The sequence below is a fragment of the Lepisosteus oculatus genome, unplaced genomic scaffold (genome assembly GCF_040954835.1).
Source record: "Lepisosteus oculatus isolate fLepOcu1 unplaced genomic scaffold, fLepOcu1.hap2 HAP2_SCAFFOLD_99, whole genome shotgun sequence".
Taxonomy (NCBI): domain Eukaryota; kingdom Metazoa; phylum Chordata; class Actinopteri; order Semionotiformes; family Lepisosteidae; genus Lepisosteus; species Lepisosteus oculatus.
In genome coordinates this window covers 258140-277549 of record NW_027168435.1, presented here as the reverse complement: position 1 = coordinate 277549, position 19410 = coordinate 258140, and the positions used below count along the sequence as shown (strand labels likewise).

The following is a 19410-nucleotide window of genomic DNA, read 5'->3' as shown; positions in this document are numbered from 1 at the left end:
TCCAGATAAGAGCCATTTGTCATCCTTTCTCTTGGTGTCGATGTTGCTATTGTATGTAAAGGTGGCAACTTGCTCAGCAAGCAGGCGGAGCACACACCGAATGCAGATGTGTCTGAGTGGTGTGTCCAAGTGGCTGCAAAAGGACAGCACTCCTGGGGCGCCGTGGCTTAGTTGGTTAAAGCGCCTGCCTAGTAAACAGAAGATCCTGGGTTCGAATCCCAGCGGTGCCTTCTTTGTTGTGTCTTCTCGAACAGAACTGGTCCTTACAGACAACCGCCTACGGCTAGACTTAATTAAATGCAAGTATTCATTTCCTGTCTTTAACGCGACTTGTTTTTCTTAAAATGGATGCAACTTGCAAAACATGAAATACAAGCCTTGCTAATCAGCGCTAGCGGCTGGCAAAAAAAAAAGAAGTCAGCAATGTTTTTTTCTTTAACCTTAACCCTGCTAATGGAGAAGAGTTAAACGACCAAGTCTATGCAGCTTAAACGATGCGCAAGTCGGGTTCTTAGCTGAAAGGGTGGTAAATCACACTCACCCCAGTCCTTAATCTTTTAAAGAGGATACAAAATTGAACCTAGTCGCCACATCACATACATCCTGTTCAATGATAAAAAGGTAACATCTATCCTCGCTCCAGAGTAAATCTCACGTTGAGGGCATCTTTTTTTTCACTTTACCGTGAGTCGGGCTCGGCTGCACAGAGGAGAGAGCAGACCAATGAGGTCACAGGGACAGGGGAGTCACACGCTGGCGGTTTGAATACGCGGAAGATCACTGAGGGATCCACAGTATGTGGACCCTCCGTTCGCCATCAGTCCGCACTCCGGACTCTGAATCCTGCCATCCGAGTTAAGATCTCAGAGGAACCTGAGGCGCAGTTCCTTCTTAAAACGTAATCTGGTGAGCATTTCTAGAATCGCACTTGTATAGATGCAGCCTTTAATGTGTTGCTAGGTTAAAATTGATGACTTCCTGTATTTCAGTAGGCAACTGCCCTCTTGATTTTGGATTTAATCTCTTTATTACAGGGGCGCTTTTATGAAGACAGAGTCATGTTCAGGTACTTTGTTTGATGGAGGAAGCTTATTTCGGACTCTGTGATCTGCTCACCTGGAAAGGTCTGCTGTACTACTACAAGAGAGAAGTAGAGTCTGGAAGAAGGGACAATTTTATGATGCTTTGGAAGATAATGTTTTTTTTTTCTTATACTGAAAATGAAAAGTAGTTGTTTCTATATGGACTCAGTCTTTGGAATTTGTATATTTATATATTTCAGTGAACCCTCAGCCATTCCTTCTGTATTGTAATTCAATTTCTCTTTTAAAATTCCTTCCCCACTTCTAGGACCTGCAGTTGCTGAACTCCACAATGGCTTCTATTGGAAAGTCTGTGACTGAGACCAAGTAAGTGTTCACTTTTTTATGAAACCATTATTTATTTTGGAGCAATGAGCAATTCTTATATAAATGCAATAAAATCATTATGCTCAAACTATGAGAGAGAATTTTAAGGATAATTTAAGAAATCAGTCTTAGCTTGTTTCTATACACAGATGGTATTATTTATTTTCAAAGGAAACCCGCGAGGATTCCCCTGGTGTGCAAGATGTGCCTGAATACTTTTGATCAGCTTCCTGCTCACTTCAAGAGAGCGTGTATGAAGCATGCCACGGCAGAAGAGATCGGGATGGCCTCTTAACAGACGAGGGAGGACATGATGAATCACCTGAAGAACGGGGTCATTGTGGATTACCACAGAATAGAGATCAAAGGACACTTTGTGGGCTTGAAATACAAAGAAAATCTTGTTCTATGGTACAAGATAAATACAAAACTTAAGCTTTTATTTTAATTAGATTTATTTATAAAGCATAAGCAATCATTTATTACATTAATATATGTGAAAATAACATTTTAGTATCATACATTTAGTATATTTAGTTCCTAATGCTGAAAGAAATGATCATAGAACATGACATCTAACCTTACCTGCGGTGTTTTTAATCCCTATTGCTCAATGCACGGTGAAAGCATTGCATACATATGTCTGACAATGAGGAATGGGCCCCTGAGACAGTCATTTGCCTGTTTCACAAATGATCGTATTTTACTAGAGATTCTGTTTGGGATTCAGATGTGCATTCTGACAGCAATCCCTTTCAATAAATGATACGTTCTGGATGAGGTCAAAGGTGTTGGAACACTGTATTTAGGATGTGTTTGCAGTGATTGTGTGTCTTCTGCTTCAACGCAGTGATATATAGACGTGCTCCTGTAATTTATTGGTACAAGCCCAGGGCAGTGAGCAGTCTGAGGATTTATTTCCAGACGGCATAGAGCAGTGAAGCAGTGAAGTAGTGCAACACACTGGATCATTATATTGTTAGAATCTATTCTACTTAAATTATTACATTATACACAATTTGAGTTCATTTTAAAAAGTAAAAGGTAATGAAAGGAATGCATTTTCGTAAGAAAGATAATACCGATATGCATGTGATAATCTTCCTTATATCATGTAGTGCGTCATTTGGACACTTTGTGGGATTGAAATACAAAGAAAACCATGTTATATGGTACAAGATAAATACAAAACTTAAGCTTTTATTTTAATTAGATTTGTTTATAAAGCATAAGCAATCATTTATTACATCGCTTCTTGAATTAAATCTTTTGACAAGAGGTAAGACTTCTATTTTACATTTAAACCCATGTTTAGCTGTATTTTTTAGATTTAACTGAACCAATTTCTGTGTGTGATAATGTCCTTGAATTCTGACAACATCACACTAAATTACATGATATAAAACAGCTAATGTTTCTAGAGATAAAGTTTCTGGGATGCTTCTAATTACTTTTTATTACCAGGGACAGTTTAATTCACCTTGTACAGTACTGAAAGACCAAGATGCTTTTTTCTAAAGTTATTTAACATTTTATAGAACTTTGTCTACTATGGCAACATGATGAGCTTGGTGAAACTTGGAAAAATACTGCTTGGACACTTATCTTAAGATAAAGATAGGATAAAGGTTTATCTTTTGCACCTACCTGACCCCCAGGGAAGGCCAATGCTTTCTAAGTTGATGGTTCCCTACAGTAGACTGTACCTTATCTTCAAAGGTAATGTATATTGACCCAAATCAGTTTTGGACTCCAATCTACTGACGAAATGGAGCCTATCCTTTTTTCAGGATTTTAGCATCATACGTTTGGTATATTTAGTCCCTAATGATGAAAGAAATGATCATAGAACATTTGGACACTTTGTGGGCTTGAAATACAAAGAAAATCATGTTCTATGGTACAAGATAAATACAAAACTTAAGCTTTTATTTTAATTAGATTTATTTATAAAGCATAAGCAATCATTTATTACATTAATATATGTGTGTAGCGGCGAGGCTTATTAATAAGGCAGAATTAAGTGTTCTGAGCCTTTCCAAATGAGGCCCCATTTCTCTGTTCATCTCTGTGGTGCAGCCACAGAGAGACTATTCATGCAGGGTGATTTAAGGTCCTAGGACAGCTCCCAAAGGGGGATGCACTTAGCTAAGCCTTTCTATCATGATCAATGGTCATCCATTGGCGCCTATCTGTCTAGGGAGTGCCAGTTGGACATCTGGACTGCATTACTGTCAGGACTAAGTGACTCATATCTCACCTTGATCAATCAATCAGGGACTGGTAGGGCCGAGTAACCCACGTGGGACTCTGATGCCCATGGAACTTTCAGCCAATCAATGAGCTGAAGTTCCTCCAGGTAAAAACAGGCAACACAGAGAGCCTGTGAGATTCAGTAAGATTCAGAAGGGAGGATTCAGAGGATTCTGTGGACAATTCTAAAGGGAATTCAAAGGAGAATTCCAGGGCAGGACGGCCCAGGAGCAGAAGGCTCCCAAGGGCAGGACATTCTCGCAGCGCGCCTCCTGACCATCCTGAGACTCAGCCCGGACAACCACGGAACGGCCAGTGTGTCCGAGTGCCAGAACTTTCCTTTGTTCTAAGAGTCTAGAGCGGAGGTTGCCAGAGAATAACCAGAGGATCCACCCGAGGTTAGCACCAGCAGCAGGCCTCGTGAACAGGTCGGAACTGTGGACAGCTGAATCACTATTCAGAACTAGCTCTTCATCAGAAACGAACCGGTCCTCTTCCTGACTTGCTCGGACCCACAGTCATCTTTTCTCCTGTGCACAAACTTTGCTAGTTAAAGCCAACACTAACTAGCCGGTCAGTGAGCATCAGCAGCGCAGCGTCGCAAGCCGCACAGCACAGCCTGGCACGGAGCCAGAGAGCGCGGATTGGACAGCAACAGCCTGCAACTGTTTCTTTGTACCCGCAGGAAGATCTGAATCCCCAAAGATTGGATGAGTATTCAACTTCAATGCATTACAGCTCGAGAATTCAATTGTTATCCCAACCAGTTGATATCAATTTAATTCCTAAGAGTTATGTACTTGTTTGAGTATCTAATGTAGAAGTTATAACCAAGTTCATTAACGAAACGGTCTTAATGAATGATATACTGAACGTATGTCCTCTTGATATGTGTAACACTTCGTAACTGACTGAATATATATCTTTTGTATTCTGATAACCCTCTTGATAAGATCTGTTAGGTTTACATGCATATTTTATGTATTAATAAATGTATCCTCGTGTATTAGTACCTGTGTGTGCGCGTTGTTTGAGTTATGTCGCATGGTTTGATTCTAAAGCCATCAAAAGAATCAACTTTGTGATTTACTGCTACAATTAATAATTGTCTCAGTAAATGCCCAAACCCTACAGAACTGGTGCCTTCAGAGAGCCACTACATTTAATTTTGCTATGGCAACATTACATATTTGGCGTCCCTGAGCCGGTTTTCTTACATTATTTGGCGTCCCTGGGTGGGCGTGGCAAGACTGAAATGAGTCAACCAAGCGGAATAATTCAATATAAAACGCCGCGGGTTTCATACACAACAATACGGTGTGCTGAAAGCCGAAAGAAAAAAAAGTTCCCCTTGCTCTTTAAGCAGTGCTTGATTGTTTTGTGATCTTTTGCGATCTACCGGGTTGATTGCATACTTGATCTTGTGGTTTTCATGGTAAAACTGTGATTTCGTACTTAAAAGTAATACTCTTTAAGTTTAACGATGGTTGCTAAAAGGTCTGAATTCGAGTCGCTATTAAGCACTCTCTCTAGCAGCGACAGGTCTGACCACGATCTCTTCCATATCTCCGTCAGCGGAGAAGCTAGAAGGATAAATCTCCATTCTCTGAGAGAGCTAGCGAAGGACATAGAGAGATTTGACCCCGCAGTGTCAAAGAATAATATCGAGAGTTATATTCAGGACCTCAGGTATACCCTGCAGTATCTGCCAAACGCCACAGAACAGGAGAAAGTGTTTCTGGTCAGGAAAACTACCAGCAGAGCTGTACATGAGTGGATGGCTAGGCAGATGAAAGAAGTCTGTAATGATTTTGAGCAGCTTTGTCAAGCACTTATCGAAGAATACAGTGCGTTTATTGACCCGACTGCTGCGATAGCCGCCGCTCTTAACATTAAGCACAAGAGAGCAGAGTCCCCTCGCGAATATTACGAGAGACTTAGACGAACTTATTTTGCAGGGCGAAATGATGAGGGTTGCGAAGAGAACACACATTTCAAGGGTTTATTCATTGCGAATCTCCACCCGTCAGTCAGAAAGATGATCTTAATGCATACAGATGCACAGACCATGAAAATGACTGATATTAAGAGATTCGTGCAGAAAGCCTGGGAGTATGATGTCCAAAGTCGCTCTGAGCAAAAAGCTGTTAAAGTGACTGTGTTTGCCGTCAGAGCCAGCAGGGTTAATTCCCCCCTGCTCGAAGGAGCACAGGCTCCTGAGCTGGCTAAGCCCCGTTCCAAAGCATGCACACAGGACCACACCCAGCGTCCTAAGTGCCATGAGAACACCGGGGGAGGGAAAGGGCTAGATAAAGCTGAACAAAAGGATTCAGTAGCCACCCGCCTGGCCAGGCTTGAACAAGCTTTATTAGGACAGGGACAACCGCTCCCCAAGGCTGCCGGAAGCGTGAATGAGCTGATACTCTCCACTGGAGGAGGCGGAGACCCGCCCCCTCTCCCTCCCTCAGTCTATCTGATTGAGCAGAAGGGTTCCTGCCTGGATGAATTCAGCCACTCCCAAGTGAGTGCTGACTCCACCCCTGAAGTCACAGAGCAGGCAGTAAAACACAGAGGAAAAGCAAGAAGCTTTTACCTCAAGGCTGCCATGGGAGATGTCTTACACTGTGAGACACTGATTGACACTGAGGTTGAAAGGTGTTTGATGTCACACGGCAAGCTCAAACGGGTTGAAAAAGAAAAGGGCATGCGACTCAGAGAGGAACCTTTGGTGGATCACCAGAAAGGCAAAGTGTGGAAACAGGTCAAGGCTCCTAAGCCTTCTGTACAGAAGGAAAGGGGGGCCAAGAGGCAGACTGTGCTCACACAGTGCCCACCGAACACAGAAGCCTATGTGGAGATTCCTTCTGTTCCCTCTGGACAAGAAATAAAAATATTTCCTTGTTCCCCGGATATACAGGGAAGTCGTGTCCCGGCCAAGGTCCCAACAGCCTCCATGCCACAGGAGCGGTGCTCCAAGCAGCCGCCTGATCCACCAGGTAAAGCACACACCTTTTACATCCCTAAAGAGGAGCAGATCTCCCCACCTGGCGATGAAAAGGAGCTTTCCCTGTGCACCCTGGCACCCAAGAGGGGTCAGGAACACCACCCTGCAGTGGTGGAAGGGATCCAGATGGCAGGAGAGCAGGTTGGTGATGTAGCCCTCACCCTTAGCCCTGAGAGGTCCTCTATTAGTAAGGATCTGCTTGAGCAGCTGTCACAGGGCCACCGCCAGGTGCCCCTGGTGCAACATTCACAGGTTAGACAGGAGGTCCAGCTGGACGCTGAGACTACTGCGCTGTGGACACACCTGATCCCAGATGCCGATTCCCTCTGCTGTGACCCAGGGAACCTGCAGTCAGGTAACATTATTTCTCACAACTACCAGGTAGTGAGTGAGACTGACCTGATTGTTCCTGCCTCAACGGCAGGGTTGCCAACACACCCAGTCCCCCAGAAGGGACAGGGAATGAAAGCCGAGCCGGTTTTCTTACAGCCACCAGCTCAGTCTGTCAGTCTGAGTCTGACCAACAGTGGTTCAGCCAGACTGGAGCTGGATGGTCAAGTCACTCGCCTACCAGTGCAGGACATCGCAAAGAGGGGTGTCAGAATCCCCGCCTGCACTGACATGGGCCTGGTGAGTGATAGTAAGTTCAAAGACAGTGAACTAGCTATCCCAGTGCTGGGGCAGCTCCCTGAACCCCTAGCAAGGGAAGGGGGGAGCGAGCAGGTGTCCTACACCCACGCCCAGTGAACGATTGTAAACATGCCGATAGAGGGATTCCTCAATCAGGAAGTGTGCAGGGTGGACCTGAACAGTGAGAATGGGGTAACAATCCCAGATCACTCAGGTGCTCCAGATGACCACTCAGCCGAGGGTCAGGCATGCTCTACCACTGCACCACCCCCTGCAGGGTTCCTAGAGCACAGGCATGAACAAATCGAAAAAGCAGATGCCCTGGAAAAGGAGGAGCAGCATCAGCAGCTGCGTCAGATCTCCCCATATTTCCAGGATGTTGGTGCCCAAGATGCCACAGGGCATACTGAGAAAGACACCATGTACACGCTGCGCCAGCTTAGAAAGGCGACAGTCACTCAGAAGGAGATGACTGGGATCAGCCACCCGAAAAGACTTTTGGGAGGACTGATTGCTGCCGCCACTGTTGCACGTTTGCTTTTTTCTGGTAGGTTTGTGTGCTACTGGCACTCTCACCCTGACTGCCCCAAGAAGGCAGGGGTCAGAGATGCCGGAGGGTAGTGACAGACTGTATCGACAGCAGCAAAAGTTGGAAAGCTTAGGGAAAACCCTACAGGCAATTTCCTATGCAACAGGGTTAAACCTTATTCCCCAACCAGTGGACATGATTGTTGGTGTTATACAGTGGGTTTATGCTTGTGTGCAACAGGCCAGAATGTTGACACAAGACCTATTAAGGGAGCTTAGTGCCACTGTAGCTAGTCTAACCACGGCACGATTCCCAACCCACTTGATTCCACTCTTCTCAGTAGAGGAGTATGTGACATTAACCCCATCGCTCATAGCTCACCCAGAAGGCAATCCAAGATTGAATTTGGTTCCAAATCTTGAGATGGGTATGGCTACCAAAGCTATCCATTGGCTGTGTCTAAACGATTCACCAATGAAGGGTGTAAAGCTACTAACGAGCAGAGGGAGGTTAATGAACCCCATGAAGAGCAGGTAGGAAGTAAATGGCTGGTCAGCACACCACATTTAACTGACACTATGACTTGTGACAGGCATGATACAGCTACCACAATGCAGCTACCTAATCAAACAGTTTTCCTGCAAGTTCCCGAGGAGGCCATAGTACAGCATGGTAACTTAACACTGTACGGTCTGGAACCAGACAACATAAGACCAAACTTGAGGTCATGGATGCCTTCAGGTGCCTCACTATTGAATTGGATAGAAATCCAAGAAACAGTAAGCCCTGAAGAGGTACAGGTAGTTAGTTTGCTTTAATGGAACAAACCTCCAAACCACCCAAGCAGATACCCAACACAGGTGTTGTGGTTTATCGCGGGGCTGGGAACAGGAACTGTTGTTATTGTAACACTGCTGCTGGGAAGCTGGATCATGACTGACAGTGTACTCTGAATGCTGTACTCTTGCATCAAAATGTAATCTGGGTAGCATGAATGAGTCAAAGGTAGCATGTCAAAAGAAAGGAAGTGATTTCTCCCCAAATATGTACTACAGAGGTATCAGATATTGACAGTGAACTTCCTGATGTGTAATTCCTAGACTTAGATAATGTCTCCTACCGTGTTTATACATACTCCAGATGTTATTCATCCTGTTTGTATCCAACGCTGGTTCCGGTATGAATTCTCGAGGAGTAATGTGGACATTTAAGATTAATGTTCTAATGGCAAGGGACATCACTTAACTCTGTTTTGTTTTGAAGGCAACAACGCCTCAGGACCTCATGACCTTCAAAAAGGGGGGATATGTAGCGGCGAGGCTTATTAATAAGGCAGAATTAAGTGTTCTGAGCCTTCCCAAATGAGGCCCCATTTCTCTGTTCATCTCTGTGGTGCAGCCACAGAGAAACTGTTCTGCAGGGTGATTTAAGGTCCTAGGACAGCTCCCAAAGGGGGATGCACTTAGCTAAGCCTGGCTATCATGATCAATGGTCATCCATTGGCGCCTATCTGTCTAGGGAGTGCCAGTTGGACATCTGGACTGCATTACTAAGTGTCAGGACTAAGTGACTCATATCTCACCTTGATCAATCAATCAGGGACTGGTAGGGCCGAGTAACCCACGTGGGACTCTGATGCCCATGGAACTTTCAGCCAATCAATGAGCTGAAGTTCCTCCAGGTAAAAACAGGCAACACAGAGAGCCTGTGAGATTCAGTAAGATTCAGAAGGGAGGATTCAGAGGATTCTGTGGACAATTCTAAAGGGAATTCAAAGGAGAATTCCAGGGCAGGACGGCCCAGGAGCAGAAGGCTCCCAAGGGCAGGACATTCTCGCAGCGCGCCTCCTGACCATCCTGAGACTCAGCCCGGACAACCACGGAACGGCCAGTGTGTCCGAGTGCCAGAACTTTCCTTTGTTCTAAGAGTCTAGAGCGGAGGTTGCCAGAGAATAACCAGAGGATCCACCCGAGGTTAGCACCAGCAGCAGGCCTTGTGAACAGGTCGGAACTGTGGACAGCTGAATCACTATTCAGAACTAGCTCTTCATCAGAAACGAACTGGTCCTCTTCCTGACTTGCTGGGACCCACAGTCATCTTTTCTCCTGTGCACAAACTTTGCTAGTTAAAGCCAACAGTGAGCATCAGCAGCGCAGCGTCGCAAGCCGCACAGCACAGCCTGGCACGGAGCCAGAGAGCGCGGATTGGACAGCAACAGCCTGCAACTGTTTCTTTGTGCACGCAGGAAGATCTGAATCCCCAAAGATTGGATGAGTATTCAACTTCAAGGCATTACAGCTCGAGAATTCAATTGTTATCCCAACCAGTTGATATCAATTTAATTCCTAAGAGTTATGTACTTGTTTGAGTATCTAATGTAGAAGTTATAACCAAGTTCATTAACGAAACGGTCTTAATGAATGATATACTGAACGTATGTCCTCTTGATATGTGTAACACTTCGTAACTGACTGAATATATATCTTTTGTATTCTGATAACCCTCTTGATAAGATCTGTTAGGTTTACATGCATATTTTATGTATTAATAAATGTATCCTCGTGTATTAGTACCTGTGTGTGCGCGTTGTTTGAGTTATGTCACATGGTTGGATTCTAAAGCTATCAAAAGAATCAACTTTGTGATTTACTGCTACAATTAATAATTGTCTCAGTAAATGCCCAAACCCTACAGAACTGGTGCCTTCAGAGACCCCCTACATTTAATTTTGCTATGGCAACATTACATATTTGGCGTCCCTGAGCCGGTTTTCTTACATGTGAAAATAACATTTTAGCATCATATTATTACATACAGGTCTCTAGCTTCAACACAGTGATATATATATATACTCAGTGATTTATTGGTACATGCCCAGGTCAATAATCAGAATGAGGATTTATTTCCAGACGGGCTACAGGTAGTGTTGTGAAATACTTCAACACACTGGATCGCAGATTTAGACCCCCTGCACTCTTACTCCTTAAAAGCCAAAGAAATGAAGATATGTAGCAATTGCATTGCAGCAGGGCTGACAGTGACTTAATGCTTATACTAGTGGACTTCTGGTACCTTTAGGGTACGGTGTTCCCTGAAGGGCTCTCAAATCCCGCATTTCAGATGCCTAGCTGTTTCGCTGATGTGTTGCACCTCAGAATCACTTTTAAACCTTACCTCTGGTATCTTTAATCCCTATTGCTCAACGCATGGTGAAAGTATTGCATAAATGTGTCTGAAAATGAGCAATGGGCACCTGAGAGACTCATTTGCCTGTTTCACAAATGATCATATTTGACTAGAGATTCTGTTTGGGATTCAGTTGTGCATTCTGACAGCAATCGCTTTCAAAAAACGATACATTCTGGATGAGGTCAAGGTGCAGGAACACTGTATTTAGGATGTGTTTGCACTTATTCTGTGTCTCTAGCTTCAACACAGCGATATATGTATATGCTCACTGATTTTTTGGTACATGCCCAGGGCAATAATCATTATGAGGATTTATTTCCATATGTGCTAGAGGTAGTGTTGTGAAATTCTTCAACACACTGGATCGCAGGTTTAAACCCCCTGCACTCTTACTCCTTAAATACCAACAAATGCAGATATGTAGCAATCATATTGTAGCGGACACTCATTTGCCTGTTTCACAAATGATCATATTTTACTAGAGATTCTGTTTGGGATACGGATGTGCATTCTGACAACAATCTCTTTCAAAAAATGATTTTACCTTATCGCAGCTTTGCCCTTCTTGCCTCTTTGGAAAATATATCCATCTTGTGGTCGTTGTTGGTAATGTCTAGACAATATCTCCATCTTGTGGTCGTTGTTGGTAATGTCTAGACAACATCTCCATCTTGTGGTCGTTGTTGGTAATGTCTTCTTATGCCCTTTTTTATTTTAATTCTCTATTAGTTGATTCTAGTATCTCTACAATGGAGCTGAAAATTTTCCAGAAAGTGGTTGCAAGCCCGATATCATGCGAAGAAACTTCAGGATTCGGGGATCAGTCAATGGATTTTCTTCAAAGTTGGATTTTTGCACTCTGTGGACCAAGAGATGTTGTTCTATAATGTTTTTTTTTTTTCAAATTTAAAAATATCATTTTTTCATGGAGCTTTGAATGGGATGGATTCACCCTCCTTTAGCCAGGACAGAGCTCCAGGAGCCTGGGTAGGATTCTAGCTTTCTCCCCTTGCAGGCACCTGGCACAGAAGACAATATTTTTTTCCTTAAAATCTTTTTTTTGTGTGTTCCTTGTTGTTCCAAACTTAATTTTAATCACTTTTAATTAGAGATTTTATTAAAAATAGTGCAATAAATGACTAATTTCACAAAAATTAATGTAATATAAAACGGATGTTTTCAACTTTATTGTAGTGTTTTAGAAACTAATAGGTCTTCAAAAATGGTTGTTTTTCACTCCTATGAATGAAAACTGTTGTTATATGATGTTTTTTTTTTCAAATTTTAAATGATCATTTTTTCATGGAGCTTTGAAGGGGATGGATTCACCCTCCTTTAGCCAGGACAGAGCTCCAGGAGCCTGGGTAGGATTCTAGCTTTCTCCCCTTGCAGGCACCTGGCACAGAAGACATCATTTTTTTCCTTAAAATCTTTTTTTTTGTGTTCCTTGTTGCTCCAAACTTAATTCTATTCACTTTTAATTAGAGATTATATTAAAAATAGTGCAATAAATGACTAATTTCACTAAAAATACTAAAAGTAATATAAAACGGATGTTTTTAACTTTATTGTAGTGTTTTAGAAACTAATATGTCTTCAAAAATGGTTATTTTTCACTCCTAGGAATGAAAGCTGTTGTTATATGATGTTTATTTTCAAATTTTGAAAAAGCAAAGGATTCTAGCTTTCTCCCCTTGCAGGCATCGGACACAGAGAACCTCATGGTTTTCCTAAAAATCATTTTTTATGTTCAATGGTGTTCCAAACTTAGTTTTAATCAATTTTAATTTGTTATGTTACAAACAGGGTAATAAATTCTTAATTGGACTATAACTAATGTCATATTGTCTGCTACAAAACTGATATTTTCAGCTCTATTGTAGAGATTCTAGAATCAACTAATAAAGAATTGAAATAAAAAAGGGCATAAGAAGACATTACCAACAACGACCACATGATGGAGATATTGTCTAGACATTACCAACAACGACCACAAGATGGAGATATTGTCTAAACATTACCAACAACGACCACAAGATGGAGATATTTTCCAAAGAGGCAAGAGGGGCAAAGCTGCGATAAGGTAAAATCATTTTTTGAAAGAGATTGTTGTCAGAATGCACATCCGTATCCCAAACAGAATCTCTAGTAAAATATGATCATTTGTGAAACAGGCAAATGAGTGTCCGCTACAATATGATTGCTACATATCTGCATTTGTTGGTATTTAAGGAGTAAGAGTGCAGGTTTAAACCTGCGATCCAGTGTGTTGAAGAATTTCACAACACTACCTCTAGCACATATGGAAATAAATCCTCATAATGATTATTGCCCTGGGCATGTACCAAAAAATCAGTGAGCATATATATATATATATCACTGGGTTGAAGCTAGAAACACAGAATAACTGCAAACACATCCTAAATACAGTGTTCCAGCACCTTTGACCTCATCCAGAACGTATCATTTCTTGAAAGGGATTGCTGTCCGAATGCACATCTGAATCCCAAACAGAATCTCTAGTAAAATACGATCATTTGTGAAACAGGCAAATGACTGTCTCAGGGGCCCATTTCTCATTGTCAGACACATGTATGCAATGCTTTCACTGTGCATTGAGCAATAGGGATCAAAAACACAGCAGGTAAGGTTAGAAGTCATGTTCTATGATCATTTCTTTCAGCATTAGGGACTAAATATACTAAACGTATGATGCTAAAATGTTATTTTTACATATATTAATGTAATAAATGATTGCTTATGCTTTATAAACAAATCTAATTATAATAAAAGCTTAAGTTTTGTATTTATCTTGTACCATAGAACATGATTTTATTTGTATTTCAAGCCCACAAAGTGTCCAAATGATGCACCTTTGACCTCATCCAGAACGTATCATTTCTTGAAAGGGATTGCTGTCCGAATGCACATCTGAATCCCAAACAGAATCTCTAGTAAAATACGATCATTTGTGAAACAGGCAAATGTCTGTCTCAGGGGCCCATTTCTCATTGTCAGACACATGTATGCAATGCTTTCACTGTGCATTGAGCAATAGGGATCAAAAACAGAATGGAAACCAACAAGGATGGGATTTGAACCCATGCGTGCAAAGCACAATGGACTAGCAAGCCATCGCCTTAACCACTCGGCCACCTCGCCAACAAAACTGGGCTGTCCTAACTGGGTTGGCGCGCTCCAGATGATCTTTTTCTTTTTTTTCCCTCGTACTCGAGGGTCATTTTCCTGTTCCACATGCGATTTCAACATTTTCCTTGGGAGATGTCAAGCCAGCAAGCCACTGCTGTGGTTCAGTGGCCAGCGTGGAGTTCAGTGGCCCTGTTGTACACAGAAAGCACATTGAGCTCCTTGGACATGAAAAGTTCCAGATTAAAGCCATTTGTCATCCTTTCTCTTGGTGTCGATGTTGCTATTGTATGTAAAGGTGGCAACTTGCTCAGCGAGCAGGCGGAGCACACACCGAATGCAGATGTGTCTGAGTGGTGTGTCCAAGTGGCTGCAAAAGGACAGCACTCCCGGGGCGCTGTGGCTTAGTTGGTTAAAGCGCCTGTCTAGAAAACAGGAGACCCTGGGTCTGAATCCCAGTGGATAACTGCCTACGGCTAGACTTAATTAAATGCAAGTATTCATTTCCTGTCTTTAACACGACTTGTTTTTCTTAAAATGGATGCAACTTGCAAAACATGAAATACAAACCTTGCTAATCAGCGCTAGCAGCTGGCAAAAAAAAAAGAAGTCAGCAATGTTTTTTTTCTTTAACCTTAACCCTGCTAATGGAGAAGAGTTAAACGACCGAGTCTATGCAGCTTAAACGGTGCGCACGTCGGGTTCTTAGCTGAAAGGGTGGTAAATCACGCTCACCCCAGTCCTTAATCTTTTAAAGAGGATACAAAATTGAACCTAGTCGCCACATCACATACATCCTGTTCAATGATAAAAAGGTAACATCTATCCTCGCTCCAGAGTAAATCTCACGTTGAGGGCATATTTTTTTTTCACTTTACCGTGAATCGGGCTCGGCTGCACAGAGGAGAGAGCAGAGCAATGAGGTCACGGGGACAGGGGAGTCACACGCTGGCGGTTTGAATACGCGGAAGATCACTGAGGGATCCACAGTATATGGACCCTCCGTGCGCAATCAGTCCGCACTCCGGACTCTGAATCCTGCCATCCGAGTTAAGATCTCGACAGAACCTGAAGCGCAGTTCCTTCTTAAAACGTAATCTGGTGAGCATTTCTAGAATCGTACTTGTATAGATGCAGCCTTTAATGTGTTGCTAGGTTAAAATTGATGACTTCTTTTATTTCAGTAGGCAACTGCCCTCTTGATTTCAGATTGAATTTCTTTATTACAGGGGCGCTTTTATGATGACAGAGTCATGTTCAGGTACTTTGCTTGATGGAGGAAGCTCATTTCGGACTCTGTGATCTGCTCACCTGGAAAGGTCTGCTGTACTACTACAAGAGAGAAGTAGAGTCTGGAAGAAGGGACAACTTTATGATGCTTTGGAAGGTAGTTTTTTTTTTCTTTGAAATCGAAATGAATCAGAATATCAGAGCAAAAGACAAACTCTTGGTTTGGTTTAAAGAGATATGGTTTTAAAACAGACAAAATGTAGAAAACAGGTGTTTCTCACTTTTGGAAAAGAATGGACCGGGGGTATTTTACTAGTTGCAGTGCTGAGCTCACCGGGTTGCAGTCTTGCAGTGTCGCACCAGGGTCAGTGGTGCAATGGATAACACGTCTGACTACGGATCAGGAGATTGTAGGTTCGACTTCTGCCTGGCTCGGGTCCTTTTTAAACGCATCAGGCTACTCCCTAAGTAGCCTGTGCTACTTACTGTATTGTAATCGTACCCAGTAAGAGATTTCCTTCATGTAAATGAACTGCACCTGACAGCTTTAGAAAAACACCTGGGCTCAGTACGGTGCTGAGAGCTCAGCGTTGCTGTTGTTCTAATTAGCACGCACTGCATCGGCTATGAACCCGAACTTTTCAATTATTCCGATCAGTAAGTCAACACGTAGTCCACATGAAAGGTAGAAATATTCTCGTCTGTCTCTTGTTTGTATAGAACTGAATGTCCCTGACAATGTACTGTTAGTTTTAATTGAAGAACGGCATTTGTGTTCAAATATACCAGACAAGTTTACGTAACTGCTCATGCGACACTCAGTTGTAATTAGTCAAGAAATAAAGTCGAACAACAGCTGCGGGTTTGATTCTGAACGTATGAGATTGCAGCGCCTTTTACTTCCATTGACAAATGATAGAGATTCGAAGAGAGATCCTTCAGACCAACAAGCAAACCCACGGCTATTTCGGTTTTCTATCTAGGCAACGTTGGTGTCTGCAATAGCATACATGAAAGCGTGATGCAATTTCTGTGGCTACATTTGTTGCACATCATGCACAGTAAGAGTGTTTCTAACACCAAATAAAAAGTCAACAATTAGCGATCACGCCTTCTCCTCAGTTAACCCACTGAAACCCTTGCTGTTAACAGTTCTTTAATGCGTGCTTTACGAGCACCTACATATCGTGTCGGTTCTTTCAGCTTTATTCATTAGGTTTTCAAAGGCATAAGTAGAGCACCAGAGGTGCGAACGCAGAATGTGTGGTAATCTGAAGAACTGCTTTCCATGGCAGCGGGTCCAAGCGATTTAGCATTTTTATAGTACCGGGAAAGGAGAAGCGGCACTTTGCCTTTGCCGCGCAGGCACAAGGCGACGTGCGGCAGACGCCGGAGTCGGCAAGTTCCGAACCTGCGCGGGGAAGCCCCAACACATTTCGAGTCCATCGCCTTAACCACTCGACCACGACAAAAGCGAGCTCGCTGCCGCCGCATTCCTCCTATAATCTAACACGGAGTGTCGAAGCAGTAATTTACGTCATCCTACCACTGCAACACGGGGAATAGAGAGAAATGAGCACACGCTACGAATCGTCTCAATCACTCCCTAGAGTCGTAAGGCGCATTGAAGGGTGCACCCCCATCATTAATCGTTGCGCCTCTGTGAAAGGAAAGCTCTTGGGCAGTCTTTGAAACAGCTCGGATGAAACACTTGATTGCTTCCATGTGCATCTGGAGCCCACCCAGTGGGCAAAAGACGTATAATATACGTCTATTAAACGCATACCTTATACGTCTAAATGTGGTCTACAATTCGTCTAGAATGAAATTCTAATATACGTCTAAAGTTATACGTCAATTATACGTCTATGTTTAGACGTTCATTATACATAAATGGTTGGAGTTCTATTATACGGATAAATTTAGAGGACTATTATACATATATGGTTGGAGTTCCGGATAACTTTAGAGGTCTATTATACGGATAACTTTAGAGGACTATTATACGTATATGGTTAGAGGTCTATTATACGTATAACTTTAGAGGTCTATTATACGTATATGGTTAGAGGTCTATTATACGTATAACTTTAGAGGTCTATTATACGTATATGGGTAGAGGTCTATTATACATCAAAGATAGATTTTATAGGTGTAGAAACAAGTAAACCAAGCCAATGATTAGATTTAGAAATGTATTCTGAAAATACACATTCACACCTGAAACATATGTATTTCAAATTATACATTGTATACAATCAATCAACAATCAACATATGGGCAATAATCATAAAAAAACACAACTAGTCTTAAACTTCAGCTACAAATTCTGGTAACATGGCAATATACAGTATAGTAATGACAAACACAAAACTAATTATATTAACACACTAACTCAAAACCACATTTTGATTCAAATATACATTTTAAAATGTACAACTTCTATATTTCCAAGAAAAAAAAATATTACAATGGAAGTTAAGATGATTTTTTTCCACTATTTGCAAACCCTGTCTAATTGTCCTAACAGTTAGAACCAAAAACCTATTATTTTCAGTGTCCAGATCTCCTGGCCCCCTGTCTTTCATATGCATTCTTCAAGTAACACATTGCATGCTCCTTTATTTCTTTTTCTGTTGATGTAGGGTGGGACTTCAGCACCGCAGCTAGGAGAAAATTATATAATATTACTTCCCAAATAAATGATGATTAATATCTTCTTTAGTATAATCTAAAAAGTGAACGGTTTACTAAGCTCAAAACTGAAATAAATGTATAAAATTTGGCTTGCATCATAGCAGTTGAGCAATAAAGTCTGTCCTAATTAAAGAGTACCCAAAGTTTGAAAGTACAACATAGAATAAGAATAGAGAAACGGCAAAACGATTTTGTGTCATCTTCCCCATTCACACTATTTTATGTGCCATTTTTTGCTTATTCACGTACTATTTTAATCAAAATAATATTAAGAAAGATCTGTATGTATTCAGATAGTATTATTATTGTTCATACTTACTCGTCAAAAGAGGATTGCTGAGATATTTGCGGATATACTTCTACGTTTGAAAAACGTGTCCAAAATTGTGACCAACGAATACTAGCAATGCATTGTGGTATATAACCGGAAAATATGCTGGGTTCGATATTTTCTCAACGTATGCGTTTATTAATGTTGTCGATATTATGGTTGAAATATAACATTGATAATACATCGCGGCTATGTGCCCCCTGCTATGAGCTGATGTGCAATTTTAACGCATGTAGTTAGTAAGGATCGGTCACTGTTGTATGGTATTATATATAATGACATTATGGAATAGGATGGGGACAGGCCTGGCATCACGGGGGGAGGGGGGAATGTTGCCCCTTCAGTTTTGGGCAAAAAGATTTACCTAACTTAATTTGCGCCCTAAAAAAATAGTTGTACTTTGTCAATGGTCAGACAACACTAAATGACAGGAACAGTCACTCAGTCTGTTTGATGGGCAGGAGGGCTATCCGTCCAGGAACTGCACATATCAGTGTCGTTATTGAGTGTCAACATTACGATCCTGTTTGCTCAGGTGGACCGATTCCTTGCAGTAGTTTATCATTATACTTAAAATCGTTATATAACTAGGACTAGTTATAGCAGTCTGTGCTTTCTGTTGGTTTTACAACATTTTTTCTTAACGATTCAGAACGTCCATGTAGCTGCAAAAATGAACGCTTATGGTACTTTTCGCTCCAGGCAATACTCTCCAGTGAGAGTGACGAAAAATGTGAAACTGAACTTCATCGCAAATACCAGATTGCTAGTCGATATCTTCTATCATAAAGCACTAATTAATGGCATAGCTGCGAGATTTCATTTGGGTAGCTGCACCGTACAGCTCCGTTTCAACCGAAATATCACCCCCGCTCAGAATTTCAGACGCCCCCCTACAGATTTTTCCCCGGGCACCGCGCACTGATGGGGGACGGGGTTTCCAGGAAATGGTATCAACTTTTCTCAAGAAAATAAAAATAGAAACTCTATA

General features: G+C 42.0%; 1 non-coding gene across 1 annotated transcript; it reads left to right on the top strand.

Moving 5' to 3' along the window:
* Positions 1–156: 156 nt before the first annotated feature.
* On the top strand, positions 157–230 carry trnat-agu (transfer RNA threonine (anticodon AGU)). The gene has a single exon. It is a non-coding gene; the product is annotated as a tRNA-Thr (tRNA).
* Positions 231–19410: the final 19180 nt, after the last annotated feature.